Source organism: Mesocricetus auratus, unplaced genomic scaffold (assembly GCF_017639785.1).
Source record: "Mesocricetus auratus isolate SY011 unplaced genomic scaffold, BCM_Maur_2.0 Super-Scaffold_100007, whole genome shotgun sequence".
NCBI classification, from domain to species: Eukaryota; Metazoa; Chordata; class Mammalia; order Rodentia; family Cricetidae; genus Mesocricetus; species Mesocricetus auratus.
In genome coordinates, this window is record NW_024429191.1 from 76,900,339 (window position 1) to 76,923,958 (window position 23,620).

General features: G+C 47.3%; 1 long non-coding RNA gene across 3 annotated transcripts; it reads left to right on the plus strand.

Moving 5' to 3' along the window:
* The first annotated feature begins 1,190 nt into the window (after positions 1-1,190).
* Positions 1,191-22,475, plus strand: LOC110341969. Of its 3 annotated transcripts, XR_002383981.2 has the most exons (10): positions 1,191-1,738; positions 2,456-4,734; positions 5,143-5,729; positions 9,696-9,765; positions 9,924-10,048; positions 11,791-11,989; positions 12,971-13,184; positions 13,272-13,411; positions 21,680-21,826; positions 22,421-22,475. It is a non-coding gene; the product is annotated as an uncharacterized LOC110341969 (long non-coding RNA). The 3 variants fall into 3 exon arrangements; XR_005878432.1 differs by lacking the exon at positions 22,421-22,475 and having other exon boundaries at positions 1,200-4,734; positions 21,723-22,040; XR_005878433.1 differs by lacking the exons at positions 21,680-21,826; positions 22,421-22,475 and adding an exon at positions 13,475-14,051 and having other exon boundaries at positions 1,201-4,734; positions 13,272-13,383.
* Positions 22,476-23,620: the final 1,145 nt, after the last annotated feature.

The following is a 23,620-nucleotide window of genomic DNA, read 5'->3' on the forward strand; positions in this document are numbered from 1 at the left end:
TATCTTATCTGTTCCTGTAATAATCTCATTTATTCATTCAACAAATATTTGATGTAAGCTTGTGTGTCTGGCATGGTGATGGGCTGTACTGATCCAAAGACAAGGTCCATGATCCTGGCCTTGCTAAGTTTACATGGAGTGTGTAGTTTATTTGGATTGTTATAATAAAATAACACAGGCTGGTGGCTTAAACAACAGAAATGGGCCAGGTGTGGTGGTGACACACATCTTTAATCCCAACACTTGGTAGGCAGAGGCAGGCAGATCTCTGTGAGTTTGAGCCAGCCTGGTCTACAAATTGAGTTCCAAGACAGCTATCTAGGGCTGTCACACGGAGAAACCCTGTCTAGAACATCCTCCCCCCAAAATTATGAGAAGAGGAAAAGTAACCATGAATATGTTCACCCTAAGTTAGGAGTGGCCTCAGAAGGATATGGAGGTAGAGTTCTGGGAGCTTAACAAATAGCAATTGGTAATGTTTTGCTTGTGATGCACCAACGTCTCCAGTACATTATTCTTTGTGGTTTTATATATCACGTATTTCATGGTATTTAAGAAAACAATGAAAGATGCCATTGACTATAGGCAATTAGGAAATTAGCTAGGAGGACTAGCTCGGCATAGCACAGGAGCAGTAGGAAGCCAATTAAGATGCCTGTGGGAGCAGGGATACCAGGAGGGGCGTGGAGAGGTCCAGATGAGGGAGGAAGGCAGTGGCGAGTGGTCTGAAGAAATGTTATAGCCAGAAGTTTCACTCAGTCAACTTCAAAAGGGTTGCTAACTTGGTAATTCAGAGGGCAGAGAGAGCCACAGTGTTTAACTTGGCCTCATTTCAGAGTGATGTGACCGTTGGGCCAGATTTCTGACTTTGATGCCTGCTCATTGGCTAGGCTGTGTTTGGCATGTGAGATAGCTTTGGTCTGTATGTTTGAAATGAGGCTCTCTGTGTTGCTGTGGGGAGTGATTACGCGCTAGACTTTCTTAGGTGCCAGTCCGTGTCAGTCTGCCCATGCATCCATTCATCCAGCAACCAATGACTAAACACCTACTGGTGAGGTTTTGGGGTAGTTACTCAGACTTTAGGGTGTATCAGCTATGGTCTGGGACTTCTTACCAGACAAATAATATCTCCAGGTTTTTATGTGACTTCCGTATTTCCAAGAACATTCTCCTTTGCCACAAGTTCAAGGCCAGCTGGGACTGCATATAGAGTCCCAGACCTGCCAAGTTTACAGAGTGAGACACTGTGACCTATCTCACGTAAGCCCAGGCTGTTGTGTTTGGTAGGTTTCATTTCTGTGACTCCAGAAACTGAGACTTAGAAGTGATATGACCTTTAGCTCCAAGCTAAGGGGCTTTTCTCCTTATGCCAAGCTAGCTCCTGCTGATGCAGGGCCTGGCCTTAAAGGACTAAAGCCGTGACTCTTGCCCCTCTGACTGGAAAAGATTCCATCACACAAAGCTTATTGCACTCTCCCCTGTTCTCTGAGAATGAGTGTCACTGTTTTTTTGGGGAAGTTCTGCCCAGGAGCAAAGGTTTCAGAGCATGGGCGGGAACCAGACCTGGAAGTCATCTTTACAGCCATGCCACCCAAGCACCTCACTGATGACTTGGTTATTCACAGGATGAAAGGAAACTTAGTATGAAGGAACACAAGTCTTGAGACCCCTGGAGAAGGCCCTGGACCTGAAGAGTCCCAGGAGAAGAGCCAGAGCAGAAACTTCTGGATGGAGCCAGGTCTGCAGAAACTCCCTGTTGTCTTTCTGGCACAGGGCATGCTCACTCATGCTCCAGTTTTCTTGTCCACTGGCATTGGACAGTGTATTCTAGTCCTCCCAGGCTTGCAATTCGTAGACTAACACCTAGGATTATATCCCTCAACCCTGACCCTGCGCCACCACCTTCAAGATCTTTTGCGGTTCACTTGGGAATGATCATGTGCTGGCTAGTTTTATGTCAATTGACACAAGCTGGAGTCATCTGGGGAGAGGGAACCTCAGTTGAGAAAATGCCCCCACCAGACTGGACTGAGGGCAAACCTGTGAAGCTTTTTTTTTTTTTCAATGACTGATGTGGGAAGGGCCAGTTAGCTGTGGGCAGTGCCCGCCCCTGGCCTGGTGGCCTTGGGTGAAGGGTTAATGATCTAAAAGCTGAGAAACTCCAGATAGGAAAGTTGATAGAGTGATAACACCTGCAGGCAGTTAGGAGCTGGGACTCTGCTGACAAGAAAGTCAACCTATGGATAAGAGCCTCCCTTGGTATTTACAGCTCTGAGACTTCAGGGAACACATCTGCAGATGGAATCTTCCAACCTCAAAAGTTTCCTTTTCTGCCCTATAAAACCCTCAGGCCCCCTGCTCCTGGGTGCACAGTCCATCTCCGCCCCCTCCCCCCACCACACAGGGACCGCTTCCCCCCCAGCGTCCTAACAAAGGACTGTTTGCTTTTGTTGAGGTTCATCTGCCGCTGATTAATCACCCGATTGATCCCCACCTAACACTGGATGATATAAGAGACCAGGCTCTGCAAGCCCATAGGCGGCACTCCTCCAAGGCCTCTGCGCCAGTTCCTGCTCCCGGGTTCCTGTCCTGCCTTGAGTTCCTTTGGTACTGGACTGCGATGTGGAAGTGCAAACCTGTAAATCTTTCCTTCCCCAAATAGCTTTTAGCCGTGCTGCTTTATCACAGCCATAGATGCCTTAACTAAGACAGTCCGCTTGGCTTCAGCACCAGGCAACCTCACAGGCAGACCCAGTGATCCATCTAGGGACACTCAGAATTTGAGAGAAGGTCATCTCAGATCCTACCTAGACTTTTGTGATCCAAAGAGCTAAGAAACCTGCTAAATTTCAGCACAGGTGCAGTTTTGAGTTACCTGGCTAGCATTAGGAACTGTATTTGGAAGATGATTTTTTTTTTAGGTTTCAAAGCCTTAATCAGATCTTTGGTCTCCAAGAGGAAAAGGACCAAGAGATATGAGCTGCCAGGTTGCAAAGAGGAAATGTTAGGTTTTTTTTTCCCCTGCTGTTGTGATAAAAATACCCTGACAAGAGCAATGTAAGGGAGAGGGGGTTTATTTGGCTCACAGCTCCAGCATACAGTCCATCATGGCCTGGGAGTCATGGCAACAGGAGCTTGAGGTAGCTGGTGACACTGGATCTGCTGTCAGGAAACAAAGGGAGAATAATACATGCAATCGACAAGCTTTCTTCTTTGTATGCCGTCGAAGATCCAAGTCCAGGCCCAGGCCTCTCAGTTAGGAGGTCAGCCTTCCCATCTCAGGTAGGTGTTCAGACACTCACGGACTTGCCTAGGGCCTTGTCTCCCAGGCGACTGACAATTACTATTAACCCCCACAAAGAGACCGCTCTCGAGGAGGAAGGAAAGGGAAGAAGGGCTGGGCACAGGCTGTCGGGAAGCCTGGGGTCGCCCCGGCACCTGTTGCCATGGCTGGGTAGTGGTTTCCTGTACTTGTCCACACGTGAGCAGAGAGAACATAATGGGTTTGCCTTGGCAGGAAGAGGCTTCCTGTTTTGCTGTGAGGGCTCATCGTTGGACACTGAGAGGAGGAGGCGGCGTGTGTGTCTGTGTTTTTCGAGTTGCTAGGGTTCCAGAGGAGAGGGATGGGGACAGGTGTGGAGGGACGTCTGAAGATGATAAATAGGAAAACAGGGGTGGGGTCTATTCTTTCAGAGTCACTCATCCACACCTCAGGGCAAGTCTGGCTCTGCTGCCCTGTTGTCATGACAACTCCAAGCTACAGCCCTCCAGGTCCACCTGAGGGTTGTCTCAGTGCCTTCCCATCCTCTGGTAAGATTGTGTTGACTTCTGAGGCGGCCTTTACTTAAGGCAAGCCCCTTAACTTGGAAGCTTGGTCTGAAACCCTGGTGGGAACAATGGGGGGAGTCATGGGATTGGTCTTGTGACAAAGTGACACATTCGAAAGCTGAAGTGTGTTCCCTGAGCCCCGCATGCCCATCTGCACGCTGACTTAGACACCCCTCGTGTACTGATGCGTGGGGAGGCTTGGAACTGTCTGCTGTAGTGAAGTGGTTCAGGTTCTCGCCTCGGCTGGCTCAGTGGTCTTTCCTCTCACTTACTCATCTGGCGTAGGGAATATTGGCTGTCTGTCCTGTCTTGGTCTCACCTTTGGGGGTCCCACTGATCATCTCCTGGAGACCTGTGGGCTCAGGAGGTCAGTGATACACACTCAGGAACTTCAGTCAAGAAGAAAAGATGGTGGTGGTCCTAACCTTCCTGCCTGCCTTCCCCTGTGGCAGTTGAAGGAGTCAGTATCTGCTTCCTCCTCTTGCAACTGTTTATGGTGCTCAAGGCCCCTATCAGCCCCTCTCAGCTTGAACACATTTGAGCTGTCTCTCCCGACTTCCTGCCTGAGCCTTGCCAGGGCAAAGCATTGAACACTTTTATCTTTCTGGAATGTTTCTACCCAGACAGCTCAGCAGTTAAGAGCACTTGCTGTCCTCGAAGAGGACCTAGGTTTGGTTCCCAGCACACACAGCCGACAACTACCTGTAACTCCAGTTCCAGGGGATCTGGTGATGCCCTCATCTGTTCTTCACAGGTACCAGGTATGACCATGGTGCACATGTATGAAGACAAAGCACTCATACATATGTTTTAAAAATCCAGTTCAAAGAACTCCCAATTCCATGAAGAATTTCTTTGGTGGCCTTAAAACTGCAGAATGCTGTCATGCCTTATGTTGGCTCTCAGGTATCTGTATTGGTCTGTCCTTGGGGTTCTGGCAGGATGCGCCCTCAGCTGCAGCCACTAAGAGCACCCCCTGTGCACACTCACTATGTTCCCTTTAAAAGGGCCCTGTCCACCTCCCATCCCTCTCTCTTTCTCTCCCCCTCTCTTTCCTGTCTCTTGCTGCTCCCCATCCCAAGAGGCCAGTCTTCCCCCTTCCCTTTTTATGATCCCTTTCCTTAATAATAATTTAAAAAAAAAACAACCCTCTGCTTGAACCCCGCTGCATGGTGTCTATCTCCAGCTGCTTTTCTTAAATTACATCACCTTATCTAATAACTAGTTAACACAACACGGCATATTCTTGGTGCTCAGCCAAAAGGCTCCTAGAGTTAAACTGAAATATGTTTCTATGGATTTGACCTCAAATAGGTGCCACTTAGAGCTCACGAAAGACTACGGAGGAAGAGGGCAGAGGAGGGAAACTCAGCGAAGTGTTTCCATGCTGGTCACTGGCGCCTGCTTCCAAAGGTCAACATCAGTTTCGGTTAAGGAGGAAAGTTCACCGAGACTGCTCTGAAAAACTGTCCAGGCTAGGATGAGGGACCACAGCCTGGCCTTCAGGGAGCTTCCAGACCGAGAGGCAGATCACCCCTTTCCTGGGTCGGAGAGACTGAGTGGGGACGGGAGCTAGTACTTACTCAGTACCTATGGTCGGCCAGACCCCAGAACACGTCATTCAATCTCACGACAGTTCTGTGAAGTCATGTTGTGATGCCCATTCTAGAGATGAGGAAATACAGAGTCGGAGAAGTTAAGGACTTTCCCAAAGGAGGCTCACAGCCGGTAGCAATGAGCTGAGAATGGAACTCCCCATCCAGGTCTTTCCCCTACACCATTGTTGAACAAGGAACTCGGCTTCACAACTACTGACAGCCCCAAAGCCTAACACTTCTGCTGTCCCAATGCCAGTTAAAAAGAAAAAAAGGAAGCTCCGCGCAGCCCTAGTGTCCATACCTGTAAGTTCCCATTTCTTCAGCAAAATCTGCATACGTGCCTCTGATTGGTTGGAGGGTAGGTCACGTGCTGTGTCCGGGCTGGAGGTTAGGCTTCGTGGACTCCTTGTGGGGTGGAAGACTAACAAGGGAATTCCCTCCAGAAAGTGAGGCTATCTGGTGAGATGCTGAATGGCCACGAACACAGCAGATGGCTGCCACGCGGTCTCTCCCTAAATGTCGCGTCAAAGGAACTTAATTTATAAGCCTTAATATACTCTCCTTTGAATTCCCACAGCTTTCTTAAAATGTAGTTTGGAGCAAAAAAAAAATCATGACATAATTTTAAAGTATAATTTACATATATACAGCAAACTTCAAGTATAGGGTTCTAGGGCCTCTAACTTGCTCTGTCCCCTCCCCTATCCCCAATGCTGATAATCGTCTAAACACTACCAGAAGCAAGATGCTGTGTTATGCATCTTTACCTTGCTCAGTGCCTTTGAATCCCCTCTGTAGTCTACCCCTTCCTCCATGCCCAGCCTTCGAGAACCACCCATCTGCTTTCCTATCTATAGTGTTTGGAACAAAGACTTTTAAAGCAGAGAAGAGGCACAGCCGAAGGGATTCTATGTGTAAACACTAGTGTATGGGAGTTGAAGCCTCTCCCTACTTGGCCCCCATCCTGGAGGTGGGAAAAACAGATTCTTGCAATAGATTGAATTGATCAAAGGAGTAATCTATGCAAGCCTGGTTGCACAGGCCCCCACTTTGGAAAGCTGAGGCAGAGGGATTACCAGAACTACAAAGTGCATTTAAAGCTAGCTTGGTCAATTTAGTGAGTCACCATCTCAAAGTAAAAACTCTGATGAAAGTAGGAATTATGATTCAGAGGTAGAATACTTGTCTAGCATGCACAAGGCCTTGAATTCAACCTCCGGTGCTGGAAAAAAAAAAGGTATAATTTCCTTTCAAATATTAGGTTTAAGGGTTAACACAGATGTGGTTCCAGCTCATGGTGTGGATTCTCATTTAAAGGGACAGGCAGAGAGAATGGGCAGCCGTACTCCTCTAGGCCCAGGTTGGCAGAGAGATCCGTACCTCTGAGGCCAGCTCTAGTTTTCTCTGGGCTGCCCTCCTTTCTGACAGAGAATGAATGGATCCATCGTCCTGTGTCTTCCTACTATGCCCCACCACATCCCAATTCTTTACTCAGATTGCCCTGAGTCCTCTTCGGGCCTCCACAGCAGGCAGCACAGCTGTGGTGTACACCCTACACTAAGCTGTGGCCCGAGGCCGCTGCTCATGAAACCCATTAACAAAGCTGAGGGTGTCGGCTGCTGGGTAGACAGGGGACCATCTGTCTGTCCATCCATCCATCCGTCCGTCCGTCCGTCCGTCCGTCCGTCCGTCCATCCATCCATCCATCCGTCCGTCCGTCCATCCATCCATCATTTGCCTGCCTATCTATCTATCTATCTATCTATCTATCTATGGTCTACTTATCTATACAGGCATTCATCCTCTAAGGAATGTTCTAAATTTAGGGGCCGGAGAGATGGCTCAGTGAGTCAGTGATTACCTGCCTGGCGTCAGTTCCCAGCACTCAGATCACAGCTCTCCATAACTCCAGTTCCAGAGGATCTTCTGATCTCCCCAGGCTCTAGACACATGTGTGGTGCACATACATACATGCAAACTAAATACTCACACACAGAAGATGAAAGCACTTTTTTTTTTTCTGTAGCTTTGGAGCCTGCCCTGAAACTCTCTCTGCAGACCAGGCTGGTCTTGAATTCACAGAGATCTGCCTGTCTCTGCATCCCCCAGTCCTGGGACCAAAGGCGTATGCCACCACCACCAGGCTGAAAGTAAAATTTTTTTTAAAGTCTGAATTTATTCATGGCTCCTCGGATAATCATAAGAAAAGATTTCTGCAATTTTGATATTTTGTAGACATTTTCAAATGCAGTTGAACCCCTTAAATTCAAGAGTCGATTAGATTGATAGATACGGTCAAGCAATATGAAGGTTTGTGCTCTTGCTTGGGCCCTACAATGCTTCAGGCAGGTCTGCATGAAGGCGAACCAGTCTCTCTGAGTTAGCAATGTCCCCTTCAGCTCAGCTACCCTCCCCAGGCTTAGACCACTCTCCCAGGCAGGGAGAGGGAGACATTTTTAGATTGCCTGAAGAATCTGAGCTGGCCTTTTCTTTTGTATTGTCTTTGATGGTTAAACTTTGTCAACTTTAGACTCACCTAAGAGGTTGGTGGGAAACACCTCTGGGTGTGTCAGTGAGGATGTTTCTAGAGAGGAAGACCCACCCTGAATGCTAGCATCACTTACAAGCTGGGGTTCCTCTCCACAGCTGAAGGGAGAGAAAGGAGGACAGCAGAGGGTTGACATTTCTTCCCTCTGCTTCCCTGTCAGCCATGAAGAAAATAGCTTCTCTTTTGCCTTCTGCTCCTGACATCATGATATTCTGCTCTACTGTGTGGAGCCGAGTGACCTTGGGTTGAACTCTCTGAAACCATGGGCCAAAATAAACCTTTCCCTCTTTGAGTCGTTGGAATCATGTATATTGCCACAGCAACATGAAAGCTAACTACTGCATTGTTTTATTTGGGTCTCTCAACCACCCTGTCAGCTGGGCATCTGCCAACTGGTAGGTGAGGTAGTAGCCACTTAGTGATGTTGAATTCCCTCGTTGGAGCCTCTGGGATCCCAGCTGAGCCCTGGATAGCTGCAAGGCCAGTGGGCTTCTCCTTTGCCATCAGAGATTTCTCACTTCAGGATTTCTCACTTTCCTAACAGGATTCCTAGGGGAACAGAGCCAGTCACTTAAAAGGGGGTGGGAGAAATTAAACCAAACCTTAGGATTCCATTCTGTGATTGGCCCTATTTTTATTTCAAAACAGAAAAAGGCAAAGTACAAGAGATGGTTAGGGGGACAGAGATAATGGAGACACGCCGGGAAGAAGGCACAGGTGAATTCAAGTGAGTTTCAGTGAGTTAGGTACAGGAGAAGGAGAGGCGGGGTCGAGGGTGAGTAGGGGTGCGGGCCCAGAAAACTGCCCCCCCCCTTTTTGGTGTGTGTGCGTGCGTGCATGCATGTGTGCATCTAGGCTTTCATGCCACGGCTCAAATGTGGAGATGAGAGGACAACTTTCAGGAGTCAGTTCTCTCCTTCTACTACATGGTAGGAATTGAACTCAGGTCATCATGCTTGGTGGCAATCGCCTTTACCCATAGAGCCATCACATCAGCCCAACTCTGGCTTTTGGGTCAGGCCTGGTTTAGCCCAAGTCTCCATTCATGATTTTGACCAAGCCATTAACTGCACAGAACTTCAGTTTCTGTGGGAATGTAGCCCATGCTAAGACTCTATCTTAGAAACACCACAAGGATGAAATGAAGTTCTCTAGGGATTGCCTGGCCTGGAGCAGGCTGTCTACAGCATTCGTTCTCTCTCTGCTTCTTTCTTTTCTTCACTGATTCACCAAGCTCATTTTGTAGCAACAGCTGAGAAGTCCAAAAATAAACTTGAATTAAAATTAAGATAGGTTCAGTGCTGAGGTCCCTGGCAAGTGCCTCTGTGTAAATAGCAGAAGTGAAACGAAAAAGAAAAAAAAAAGCAACTTCATTTCTAGTGTCAGAAGTAAAGATCCCCATCATGTAGGTCAGTCATGGGTGAGGGGGTGGGCATGGTAAGAGGAAGATTTGGTATTTTTCTTTGTTGTTTTTGTTTTTGTTCTGTGATGATGGGGGGGGGGACTCTCCAGGGACATCATGCGTCACAGAGCAAGGAAGAGGGTGTGGTGAAGTCAGGCACAGGCAGGTAGGAGAATGCCATCCCGTCATTGATGTCATATGAGACAATTGGGGAGAGAGAATAGAGGTCAAGTCATGGAAAAGGTCCGGTGACTGTCATACCCTTCTCACCTCCTGCTCCGGGGACACAGACGGGCGACTTCCTTAATTTGTCTTTCAGTGAATCTCTGAAGAAAAGGTCAACTTCGAGGACTTGCGTTACTCCATAAGGGCAGAGGTTCCCTATGAAGGTGTGTGTGCTTGGGGACACGGAGACTCTCGGAAACAGAAGCCAACGGTTGCCTCTCTTGGCCACAGGCCATGAGCTGGTGACAGGCCATTATTGTTGCTACTATCAAAGTCCCTTGATCCTTTTCCGACTCTCATTTTTTTGTTCTCTGCTTTGCAGGCTCAGCAAATGAAGGGAATCTTCCCAAGCGTCTCTGTAGCAGGGCCTTCCATTGGCTGTTTTCTTTGTGCAGGGCTGGCACTGCCAAGCAAGGTGGACTCAGAATGGAGGCCCAGAGAATACAGGTCTCCCTGGCTTGTACCCTATCTCTGATTCCTGCAACTGTTTTAGTTAATTAATTATCTATCAGACAGGTATAATGACAAATCAACATTTCTTTTAAGGAGAAGTGATTAATACAAAAGACACTCGAATCATCAATACTATGTCATGCTTGGCATCTTGGTAGAGAAGTCTCTGGGGGTGACTTTATGTAGACTGTGGCCAAGCTGTCTTGTGTCCCATTATAAAAGATCATAGAAGGGATTCGTGTAACAGGAAGGGCAGGAAGGGCATGCTGGATAGACCCAAAGAAGAGCTCCCGTTATATGGACATGAGTGTGGAAGCCACAGGAGGTGAGGTGATGCTTTCCCATCCCACTGCCCCTCAGATCCCTTGTTAGTGTCCATACTTACCTTCTAGAGTCAGCTCAGGTGTTGCCATAGCAGACTTCCTAGCATGTTCACGGAGGATCATGCTCTCTTCCTGTCACTTGTGGTATTTTTAACTAGCATCAAAGTCGACCCTTGACCTGAGGTCAAGGATTTCATTCTCATTGGTCCTGAGCTCGTCAAGAGTGAGATGTGTTTCATTCACCTGAGTTTCCAATACCTAAGGATGGTAGCACACACCTTTGACCCCAGAACTTGGGAGGCAGAGGCGGATGAATCTCTGTGAGTTCGAGGCCAGCCTGATCTATAGAGTGAATTCCAGGATAGCCAGGGCTGTTACACAGAGAAACCCTGTCTCGAAAAACAAAAAACAAACAAACAGAAAAGACTATGAACAGGTTGAGCTTTTCTGGAGTAAATATTCAAAACTCTTAGAATTTTGTACTGTTTTGGTCTAATTCTTTTCTTTTTTCCTAAGGGTTAGTGGATGATTTTTCATAAAATTATTTAAAAATGAGACCAAAGTTTGAGGCAATAGTGGTGCAGACTCACATGAATAAATTTTGTTTTCTATGCATCATAGAATACCATGCAGCTATTACAATTGATGGTGGAAGAATATTGTTTTGTTTGTTTGAACAAGGTTTCTCTGCATAGCCCTGGCTATCCCAGAACTCACTCTGTAGACGAGGCCTGCCTTGAACTCACAGAGATCCGCCTGCCTCTGCCTCCTGAGTGCTGGGATTAAAGGTGTGTGCCACCATAGCTCCACTTGTGGAAGAATATTTGTTAATCAAATGAGAGTGACAAAAACAGCCACAAAACAGTGTGGGAGCTGACAGATGCTCAGTGGCTAAGAGCGTTTGCTGCTTTTGAGAAGAGTCTGGTTTGGTCCTAAGCTGACGACTGTCGGAGCTCCAGCTCCAGTGGGGTCTGACGCCCTCTTCTGTCATCTGAAGGCAACTGTACACAGACACCCCCACAAATAAAAATAAATATAAGTCTTTTAAAAAGATGGTAATAGTCCAGTCCATTAGTCACATTGGTTACCTTTAGACCACTCAGTAGCTGTATGAGGTTAGTGGCTACAGTATTGGATGGAGCAATTGAAGATCAACCCCTCAATTTTCAGGAAGGGAGAGAAACCAGAAAGGCTCTTACAGGTGGATCTCTACCTTCTCACAGCCCTAAGGCTTACTGAGAACAGACCTAAGACTTACTCATGCATAGTCTCGCCTGCAGAACAGACCTGCATGGACCGACCATCCAGAGTTAGAACGACTGTGTGCCTAGAAAGCCCCTTCTGCTTCCTCGTGTCTGTCCCCACCCTCTGCCTCAAACACGAGGATGTTTATACTGAATACTTCATTTCAAGGATGCAACAGGTCCAAGCCCTCTGATCTGTTCAGCCCGTCAAGCCACCAGGCAAGCTGTTTACATGGAATCCATAGCTCCACCAGGGGCAGAACACATTTTTCCACAACTGCTGAGAAAGATGAGCAGCTCGAGGCAGAATAACAAAAAGCCACTTCAAAAACACACCAGAAGAAGTCACGAAGCGGAGACAATCACAGGTTTGAAACATCCCCTCCTCCCAAAGCCCTGACAAGAGAGTAAAAACAAGTCACAAGGGAGCCTGGGCCCTGCTGGTTTCGAGCTCTGTGTGGTTGCTGCCTTGAGAACGGGGCCTGTCCCTGCACTTCTGAGAGGAGCCAGGACTTGAGGTTGTGGGGGCTCAGAAACCTCACCTGAATTCTGAGAATTGCAGGGCCTGGTGGGGGACAGTCCCTAGGTGCTCTGTGCCTCTGGGAAGATGAGGAGGGAGACTGTGGGAAAGGCTGGGCCAGGATGGCTGGGCACGGCTATGGGGGCTCCTCTTCTCCAGAGGACAGCTAGAGTAAGGAGAGTCCCATCTTGCCCCCTGCTTCGGAGGAGCCTATTGCCCCAGAAGGCAAGGCATCCACAGAGTTTGTGTGTCGGGGGAATCTAAGGGCACAAAGTCACTCGTATTCACAGAATTCTTCCTTTGGGAGCTAGTGCTTCTCTCCTCAACCCTGCTCTCCTCTGTAGGGCAGTGGTTCTCAATGAGGAGAGGAACCTGGAGTTGGAGGTATTGGCTCCAGTTGCTGTGAGAGCTTAGGTTACTTATGTAACACTCTACTGAATGAGCTACATCTCCCGCTAAAGTGAAGGACAGTATTGGGAGAGGCTAAGCTCTGGGTTTTTTGTTTGTTTGTTTGTTTTTTGAGACATATAGCTCAGACTAACCTCTAACTCACTGTGTGGTTGAGGATGACCTTGAATTTGTGCCTTCACCTCCCAAGTGTTGAGATTACAGGTATGCTCAATTAGTTTGGGTTTGCTGTCTAGTTTTTCTTTCTTTTCTTTTCTTTTCTTTTCTTTTCTTTTCTTTTCTTTTCTTTTCTTTTCTTTTCTTTTCTTTTCTTTTCTTCCTAGTTTGGAAACAGGGTCTCCAGTCTCAGCTTCTTAAGTCTTGAACTTACAGACATGCTCCTCCATTACCGCTTTAGACTTTTGTTTCTTGTCCTGCGCAGCGTAGCCTTGTTTAGAAGGTGAACTCTCAACCCTGGCTGCATGTTGAAATTGCCTCGGAGGTTCAACAATCATCAGTCAATCAATCAATCAATCGATCGATGTGATTCCCAGCGTCCTGGGACGCACCCTGGTCAACAGTAGTTTTCAAAGTTCTTCAAATGATTCTAATGTCCAGACAAGGACTGTGATCCTCCTAGAACTTCTCAAAGTCTGGTGTGTTCAGGAACCACCCGGGATCTTAGATATTCCAGCTGGTCCGGTATAGCTTTCTGACAGCTTGTATTTCTACTGAACCCACAGGTGATGCCCATGGACCACACCTGGAGTCATAGCTGTCCGTGTTTATGTTCCTGTCACTGGAACTGAACCAGGAAGCTGGGAGAGAAGTTCCCCAAACTCAACCCGAGTAGTTGTGGGTTCCCTCCAATAATACCGTGTTTGTAAGTTTTCCTTTCCTTTCTCCTTTCTCACAGGTGTCTCACCTATCATTTGATTCTCATTAGGTGCTGTGGGTCGGAATCAGATAGATAACCCCAAGGCAGAAAATGAAAGACAAAGCCAGGCTGTGCTGTGCCATCAGGTAATGAAGAAGCCGTTTTAAACTGAGGGAGCCAGAAGGACCCACAGAGCATAAAAGAAGAGCTGACAAGTGCTGTTCCGTACCCCATCCCTCTCTTCTGGCCATGTCCTTTGGCAAGTGTTGATGATGTCCCCAAGCCCACATGTGAGAGAACCCCAAACTTAGAATTAGAGACTTTCCCAAAGGTTATGTGTATTGCTGGGCCTTAGACCCTGGTCTCAGTTGAGCATGGTGGTGCACACTTGTAATCCCAGACTTGGGAGAGTTCAAGGTTATCCTTACTTGTGTAGTAAGTTCAAGGCAACTTGAGCTACATGAGATTGTCTTATACAACAAAACACAACACAACCAAGCAAACAGCACAAAAGCAAACATTTGGTAGTATTTGAGCTTGAGTCCCAAACAAACCTGGCCTCTTACAATGTATCAAGTCAGACCCATCTTTTAGGATTCAGTGGTGGCACACCTTTAATCCCAGCACCCAGGAGGCAGAGGCAGAGGCAGAGGCAGATGGATCTTTATGAGTTCAAGGCCAGTCTGGTCTATAGAGTGAGTTCCAGGACAGCCACAAAACAAAACAACAACAAAAAAGAATATACCAAGTTTTGTTGTGATAGGATGCATCCTGTAGGCATTATTTAGGCAGTCTGTTTCAATCCTCCACTGACCCTCCATGACTCTCCAGTCAGAAAAGGGCAGTTTTTACCTTTAGCTTCTTACACAGGCCTTAGGGCCTTTGCACAGAACTTGGGACCCAGGTCATACTTTCTGATACTTGGCAGCCTATCAGAAGCCTATCTCTACTGCCTGCATCTTCCTCTTCTGACATCACTTCCATTTCTCTAGGAGTGGGTAGCATGTCCAGTCTTACTAGGAGTTATGACCTGGAATAGTGCTACATAGACTCTTACTGGGGCCTGTGGCTACCCAGATGGCAGCAAGCCCTAAACCTAAACCCTTCTGATACCATGGGACCCTTGTTTAAAATGGCTGCCAACTGCCAACCCAGTATTTTTTTCTGTGTTGACTCCACCCAGCTTTTCTTGCCCACTGATACCAGGGCTATGTGATAAAGGTGGAGAGGAGAAAGAAAAGATGACATTGTCCCTGGGCCCCTACTATACGTTCCTGGAGACAGGGACTTTATCTTCTCATTTGAGTGTCCTCAGTACAAAAGACAGAGATGGGGATAGAAGGTTCTTGATGTTTGGCAATGGCGTAAGAGACGGTGACTGAACTCCTTCTCTTGTGGCCTTGAATGAATGATAGCAAAGACAGCTTGCCCACATGGCACTGACTGTAGATCCTGTGAAGGCCTCAGAGCCCCATGGGTGTGGCACATGGGGCAACCTTTCTCTTTTTTACCCCATCTCCCCAGAGTTGTGAGCCACTCAGGAAGGTGAGGTTTTCCTGCAGGGCCTGGGTGCCTTGCTACATTGGGTGAGCTGTAGAGCTGTAGAATGTCAACTCAGAGCTCCCCGTCAAGGCTCCACAGTGCCATGGAAGACCCTGGGAAGATAGAATATGGTACCGAGCAAGGAGGATCCCTCTTCCCTTTTCCCTTCTAGAGAGTGGTCATCTATTGTCGCAGAAATTCTACAATTGTGCCGGGCGTTGGTGGCACACGCCTTTAATCCCAGCACTCGGGAGGCAGAGGCAGGCAGATCTCTGTGAGTTCGAGGCCAGCCTGGTCTACAAAGCGAGTTCCAGGACAGCCTCCAAGACAATACAGAGAAACCCTGTCTCGAAAAAACAAAAAACAAAAAAAAAAAAGAGAGAGAGAGATAACTTTGAAAAAAAAAGAAATTCTACAATTGTGTTTGGGTCTCTAATCTTGGGGCCTGATAAAATTCATGCCAAGATATTGAGATTCTTTAGACTCTCAAACGACATCGTGTCCTGCAGTTGGCCACAGTCATGGAGAAGCACTCATAAATGACCTTCTGTCCTTGGGCAAGGAAGAACTGAGCACATTTCTGAAGACTCCCTCTTATCTCATGAGAGTTAAAGAAAGAGGTCAGTGAGTGGTTTCCCCAACCTCTAAGAGCATTGGTCAGTAGGAGATGGCTTAGGAAAAGAAGAGACCCCCAGGAGGTCAGCTTTGGACTCAGGGGGGCAAGGGAGTGCCATTAATACTATTGCTATTGACCCTATCTGAGGCTGTTCTTTGCTAATCCATATTATTGACTTGTTTGAAAATGCCATCTACCCGAAGGGTGGAGACCAGGGATGGTGCGGTGTAAACTGCCCATTGGAGCTGCTATTACTTCCTTCTTTGATACAAAGGCTGCTTTTCTCTGCCAGGGTTAGATGTTTTGGGATTAGGGCTTGAGCCTGGTGCATGCTGGGAAGACGCTCTACCACTCACCTATATCCCTAGCCCTGTTTTGTTTCTTCTTTGTTGTGTCCCAGACTGGCCCTGAACTTACAGTGTGGTACAGACTGGCCCTGAACTTACAGTGTAGTGCAGACAGGTCTTGAACTGGAGCTCCTACTGCCTCAGCCCTCTCAATGATGGGATTACAGGTACATATTATCCATCCAGAAATTAGGTATAAATAACTGATGGTGTTTCCAGAAGATGTTGTGCAACATGTTCTACTGTAACCCTATTTCTGCCATGGAAGTTGAGACCACAAGATACCTATAATTTGCTTAAACCCTCATAGAAATCAGTGGTAGGGCTGAGGGCTTTCCCCTCAGAGCCCCCAATAGAACCTTATGTCATAGTATTCTGTACCAGCCTGCCTTCCTGAGGTGAGAGCTTCTGGTGGGCAAGTTCCTCTTCTCTGTCTATCTCTCAGCTTCTCAGCCCAGCAGCTGGTACATACTGGGGACTTTTGAGGAGAAAGGGGGAGAACACTGGTGCCTGAATTCAGCCTGAGATCCTTCACTGTCAACAGCACGGAGCGAGAGGCCCAGCACCATACCTTATCCTGTGCACAGCATCCCAGACACTTAGATCAGACTTTCCCTTTCTAGACCAGCTCAGCCCGCTGAGTCCTGGAGCGATGTATGCTTGCTCTGCAGTTAGCGGCCCTTCTTTATGTGGGGAGGGGCCAGCTTGGGGTATCAGTTCTAAGTGTGAGCTGTGAATGTGTAAGCCTGGGTTTCTGTCTCAGCTCTATTCTTTTCTAGCTATGTGAGCCCGGGCAACTCCTTTGGCCTCAATTTCCTTATTTATGAAATGGGCCTGGCAATCATAGCTCCCTCAGATGCTCATTGTGGAGATGAGGACCAGGCACGCATGCAGTTTGGTGTGATGTCGGGCACTCACACATTCTAGTTATCACCATCACTAAATGTTTGGTACCCTACCTTCTGTGAAGAAGCTGGCCTCACCTGTGAACTTGGTGGTCTGTTATGACAAACAAAAACAGAGGATAAATGTGAAAATGCTTTGTTAAGGTTTGAGTGTGAAGTGTGGCCGCCTCCAAGATCACTCAGTGGGTAAGGGGTGGTACCTTCCTGGAACAACATCCTCCCCAACTACACATGTGCCTTCATGCCACTCTTACACCCCCATGTGAACATATGCAGGCATACACATATGTGTGCATGTACACATGCACTCAGGCAAGCCTACCCACAAACACATGCCCCTATTAACATATGCACACACATGCACATAGACCCCACCAACAAGAACACCTGTGTCAGGAAACACGTAAGTAATTTAACCCCAACCAGTGCCCTAGAAAGTCCCACTTAGTGCAACAGCCTGTTCCTGAGCCCTCCTGGCTCCCTGGCAATCAGGGGTGGGACAGAAAAATCTGAATGAGACTTGAACTTGGTCTTAAGAAGCTTAGCAGGGAGAAGGGTAAGTGGAAGTTATTCTAAACAGGTCACTGACACTAAAATGATAGGAACATAAAGCTGGGAAGAGGGGATATTTGGGCTTGGGGGGGATTCCTGGAAGGGCTGGCATTCCAGCTCAGGCACTATAACAAAATACCACAGGCTTATGTCTCCAACAATAAAGGTTTCATAGCTCCTTAGGCATAAAATCCAAGATCAAGGTGTCGGTAGTGTTGTCTGCTTTGAAGGCCTCGTTCTTGGCTGTGTGTTCATGTCTCTGCACATGGCTCTTGTTATCTGGGGCCCCATTTCTTTTTTCTTTTTAAGATGTTCGTTTGTTTATTTAAAATCTGTATTTATGTGTATGTGTGTGCCACGTGTTCGAGGGTGCCTGCAAAGTCAGGAAGAGGGCATTGGGTTCCTTGGAATGGGAGACATAAGTGGTTGGGAACCACCTAACACAGATGCTTGGTACCAAACTTGGGTTCTTTGTAGGAACCCAAGTGCACTCCTGACTGATGGTTTCTGTTTTCTCCCCTATGAGGGCACTAGTCTCATTGTGTCAGGAACCTGCACATGAACCCATTTCGCCTTTGTTACGTCTTTAAAGGTCTTGCCTCGAAGGCAGCCACAGTTAGGGAGTTAGGACTTCAACACATAACTCTGTGGAGGAAGGTTGCACAGTCTATCCCATGAAGGCAGGATGTTTTCATTGGCCATTTATTTAATGGCAAAGAGTTATTGCAGGGTGTTAGAAGATGAGTAGAAACCACACAGAGATGACCATTTCTGCCTAGTCTCAATCTGCCTTTAAGATGAGTTTGTGCTTTGAGGTACCTGGTGGCCTGTGGCCTGACATTTTCGGATAACAAATGTGCCTGGAGCTTTCCTCCTCCTACATTCCTCTACAGCATCATTTTTAGTGGCTGCACCACAGTAGTCTCTTATGAGGGTGTGGTCAATGGATGGGGGGGCTTTTTGATTTATTCTTATTATTTTTTTAAAGATGGTGGGGTTTTGATTGACTGAGATGGGAAAGGTGGTTAGTAGTGTTTGAGAGGGAAGGATACAACTCCAGGTTACCACTGTGTTTACATGCTGTCTTAGTTACTTTTCTATTGCTGTGATAAAATGTCATGATCAAGACAACATACAAAAGAAAACATTTAATTTGGGGCTCTTGGTTCCAGAGGTTGGTAGAGACCCTGATCATCATGGAGTGAAACGTGGCAGCAGTCAGGTAATCACGGTGCTAGAGCAGCAGCTGAGAGCCTACATGTTGAAATAACAACCATAAAGCAGAGAGAGACTCCACCAAGACCACACCTCCTAATCCTTCCCAAACAGTTCCACCAACTGTGGACCAAACATTTCAAGTATAGGAACCTGTAGGGGCCATTCCCATTCAAACCACCACACATGCCAGTGAGTGGGAACCAATCAGCCGAGTTCTCAGAATCAGGCAGATCACATTTATAAATACGTGAGTTAGGGGAGGGTGAGGGAAAGTAGACTGTGGAAGATCCTGTTTCTGCAAGTCTTGAGATGTCCCAAGAATAAGCCGCCTTTGTACTTTATTTGTCTGAGTAATTAGAGTCTCAACTAGATCTTGTAAAGCCATTGACATTCCAAATGCGACGTTGCTGAGTGAAGCTGAACTTAATGAATATAACACGGCTTCAACAGCATTGCGGCTACGGCCGGCGCTGGCTGTGTGTGTGTGTGTGTGTGTGTGTGTGTGTGTGTGTGTGTGTGTGTGTTTGTGTGTGTGTGTAGAGGCCAGGGGTCTCACTGGGTACCAGTCTTCAGGTGCTTTGGTTCACTTTGTTTGTGAGACAGGCTCCCTCACTGAATCTGGAACTCACGCATAAAGCTAGGCTGCAGAGATCTGGACAAGCACACACCACTGTGCCTGACGCTTTTACCCAGTTTCTGGAGATCAGACTGAGATACTTGTGCTTACCAGGCAAACGCTTTTCCAGCCGAGCCACCCCCACCCTTGGCATGCTGCCGTTGCAGTAGATGCTTTCTATGATCCATCCTTACTGCCTTTCCACCTTGTACTGCCTGCTCAGTCTCCACACTCCTCCTGGGAAGCCTTTGGTAAATACAATGAAAGAGATGGGGAACACCACAATGGTTAATACAGGGAACACTCACAACAGTTAATGTCAGTATCACAGGTTGTAGAATCATGGACAAGCTAAGCCTCTAAGTGCGTCTAGATTAGGTTAACAGAGGTGGGAAGATCTCTTAGAAATGTGTGTTACCGTTCCATGGGCTGGGGAGCCTGTCTGAATTAAACGGTGACCGAAAGCTGAGGACGACACACCATCTCCTTTGTTTCCTGACTTCAAGTTCCCGTTGGCTAGCCAAGTTCCTGGTGCCATGCCTTCCCTGCCACGAGGACAGGTAAGGCACCCTTGACCATAGTTGAAATGAATTCTTGCTTCCTTCCATGGCATTTGTCAGGTATTGTATCATAGCAGCCAGAAAGTAACAGGAACTTTATTAGCGATGAATTTTCTTGTGGAACAGTTGGAAGGCTTCGGCAAAGAAGTTCAGCTGAGCTGAGCTGGGCAAGCTTTGTAGAGAATGAGAATGTTCATTCTTCACGTAGAGGGCGATGTAGCAGACCGTTTGGTTGGAAAAACCAGCTTAACCTTGGTCAGTAGTAGAACCTTTCGAGTAGTGTTCATTAAGCTGATGGAACCTCAGGCTTCTCTTGCGCCATTGTGCAAAGTAGAAGATGCTAATAACTTGTGATTCGATAGAAAAAGGGGTGCAAGATGGCTTGGTGGGAAAAAGCACTTGTCCTGCAAGCTTGGAGACCTGAGCATGGTGCCTGCAATATGTGGAAAGGTGGAAAGAGAAAATGGACCTGACTTCTACACATATCCCACGGCATGGGCATGCCCATACTCAGACATGTGCATGTGTGCACGCACGCACACACAGACACACACACGTAACTAAAAAATTTAAAAGGAAGCATAGGGAAGTCAGCTACAATGTCATTTCTAAAGCAGCCCTTCTCAAGGTTAAAATTACAGACATGTCTAGGGGTTCTTTTCAGTGGACCTGACCACTGTTTCAAAAGTTGTCGGAGTCTCACAGCCATTTAATTTTTATTTTTTAAAGCTAGGCTTAGTAGTACATGCCTTTAATACCAGCATTCAGGAAGCAGAGGCAGGTGGATCTCTGAGTTGGAGGCCAACCTGGTCTACCTAGTAAGGTCCAGAGCAACCAGGGCTATGTAGACCCTGCCTCATAAAACAAAAGCAGAATAAAAACATTTAATTACATCTATCCACCTATCTGCCTGTCTATCTGTCTGTCATCTATCTATCTATCTATCTATCTGTCTGTCATCTATCTACCTGTCTGTCTGTCATCTATCTACCTGTCTATCTATCTGTCTGTCATCTATCTATCTATCTGTCTGTCATCTACCTACCTATCATGTGTATATCTCTGTGTTTGTGTGTCTCTGTGTGTGTGGTTGCCACAGTGTGCCATGTGGAGGTCAGAGGACAGCAAGCTTTGGGAGTCAGTTTTCTCCTTCTACCAGATTGGCCTGAGAGCTTGAATTCAGGTCCTCAGGGCTGGTGGTGATTGCCTTCATACAATGAGCTATCTTGCTGACCCATCACAATCCTTTTTTGTTGAACAAATGCATCAAATGGAGGGAGGGGCAGATCTATTTTAACCAAGACTCGCTGGGAACATCGATGAATATTTACGAGCCTACATATGGCTCAGAAGAGCAAGATACATATGCTTCTGGACTTCCTTTTCTCCTGTGGAGTGGCTCTTGTCCCCCAGCTGCAGGGGAAGAGAGAGGTCACCCTCTGTAGCCCCTTCTGTGATGCTTGAGTTGATGATGGCTTGCTCTGGGGAGGCGATTTCATCAGCTGGCATTGTAAGGAAAAGAGCAAGCCTGCCAAGTTCGTTTTACTGGTAGAAGTGGAAGGGGAGGAAGAGGAGGTGACTTATTAACCACGCAGTGAGGGTCACGTAGTGACTTTTGTTTGGCGGTGCCATCCTTTGAATTTCCCTTGATTGCCGGACGGTGATGCTTCCTCCTGGCAAGGGCTTTTACTGGCTCCCCTCCCTCACGCCTCCCGTATGCAAAGGGTTATTATGTAAATGACTGCCATTTCAGAAGCTACCAGCCACCCCCATCCCAGCTCTGGTGAGGAGACTGGAAAAGTTAACTCAGGAGAGATGCAGTTCAGTCCTTTAACCAATCCAAGTCATGACAGTCCAATGAAGACCACTTGCTATCGCACCATGATTTAAAGCAGCCGTTTTCTCCTCCATTTTATAGTTATTGTTTTACTTGGGCTTATGCTGCACGCTCACCTCTGTAGGATGCCACTTCGGCCAGGCTGACTCCTGCCCCCTCAGTCTATGTGAGTACTTTGGAATCTTGCAGCCCTGCCATCTGCTGAGAGTCGTCATGCCACCCAGGAAGGTGAGGAATGCTGCCTAAAAAAACGGCACCCACATGCCAGCCGCTCCGACTGGCAGCTCCCCATCCGTGGGAGAGGTGGTTTATGGGGACTAGATGATTCTGAGGGGAAAGCAGACAGCCAGAGTTACAAGTGACATGAATGAAGAGGGGACAGGATGCTGGCACACCAAGAGCCTGGTGTTGGTAAGGTGCCCAGGGTGAAGGTGCTGTCAGGACATCTCTGAAGCTTTTAATTATGAAAGCTGCTCCCACTGAAAACTTGAGAGAGGGAGGAGAGAGAGAGAGAGAGAGAGAGAGAGAGAGAGAGAGAGAGAGAGAGAGAGAGAGAGAGAGAGAGATCAGTTCCACTCAGTGGAAAAAGACATTGTCAAGTAACAGAGAGTGAGGACTGAGGGAGGGTGGTTTGAATGAAAATCACCCCAATAGGCTCATAGATTGAATACTTGTTCACCAGGGAGTGGCACTATTTGAAAGGATCAGGAGGCGTGGCCTTGTTGGAGGAAGTGTGTCACTGGGGGTGGGCTTTGTGATTTCAAAAAGCCTATTCCAAGCCCAATGTCTTTCTCTCTCTCTTCCTGCTGCCTGTGGATCCAGATGTAGAACTGTCAGCTACTTCTCCAGCATCATGTCTGCCTGTGCGCCGTCATGCTTCCCGCCATGATGATAACGGACTAAACCTCTGAAACTATAAGCCAGTCTCAATTAAATGTTTTTCTTTATAAAAGTTGCCATGGTCATTGTGTCTCTTCACAGCAATAGAACAGTGACCAAGACACAAAGGTACAATGTCCTCCAAATTTGTCATGGACAGCTGAGTTTGCCCGTTTGTTCCTCTAGTTATGTTTCAGAGTACACCCCTCTCTCACTGCTTCTCTCTTTATGGTACAAGGATCAGAATGCAGGGTCTTGCAAAAAGCACTCTACCACTAAACCACTCCCTCCATCCCTCATTATTGTTGAAGAACACAAGAGAAGACATTACTAAAACCTTAGATCCAGGAAGCACGTGGCTCAGGCTATAACCACTTGGTTATTACACCTATATGCATCCATCCATCCATCCATCCATCCATCCATCCATCCATCCTCCCACCCACCCATCCATCCATCCATCCATCCATCCATCCATCCATCCATACATACATACATATATCTACCCACTCACCCATCCATCCATCCATATATCCATCCATCCATTCACCCACCTACCCACCCAAACATCCACCCACCCATCCATATGTGCTTATACCCTTCCTACCCACCTATATAACCACCCATCCATCTATATATACATCCCATCCACCCACCCACCCACCCATCCTCCCGTTGGGCATTTTTACAGATTCTGTTCTTTAAAAATTGTGTATATTCATCACTAGGGACACAAGGATAGAAATCACTAAAATTTTCTCTATCCCCACGATGAGCCAGATTATGGGGATGTGTATTGGCTCATGTTTGGACCACATCTTTGGGTCGAAGACACAAACAGGAAACATCTCTCTGTAGTTGGAAGTAGAGGTTTGACAAAGTGTTTGGTTGCATGTCAGCATCAGGGGAACCATTCATCAGATTGTGTTGGTTCATATCCAGGCAGAATATCAGCAGGTTATGAGGCCCAGTGTCTCTCAAATGTGAGCCAGGGCCACCTTTCAGCCACAACTCTGCACTGATGGCCTTCACAGTTCCCAGCCCCTTGGGGCATGTCTTGTCTTTTGGTTTGTTTTGCCTTGAACACTCCCAGCTTTGCACCCCAGAGCATGGCTACCAAAGTAAACATACAGCATGACTACT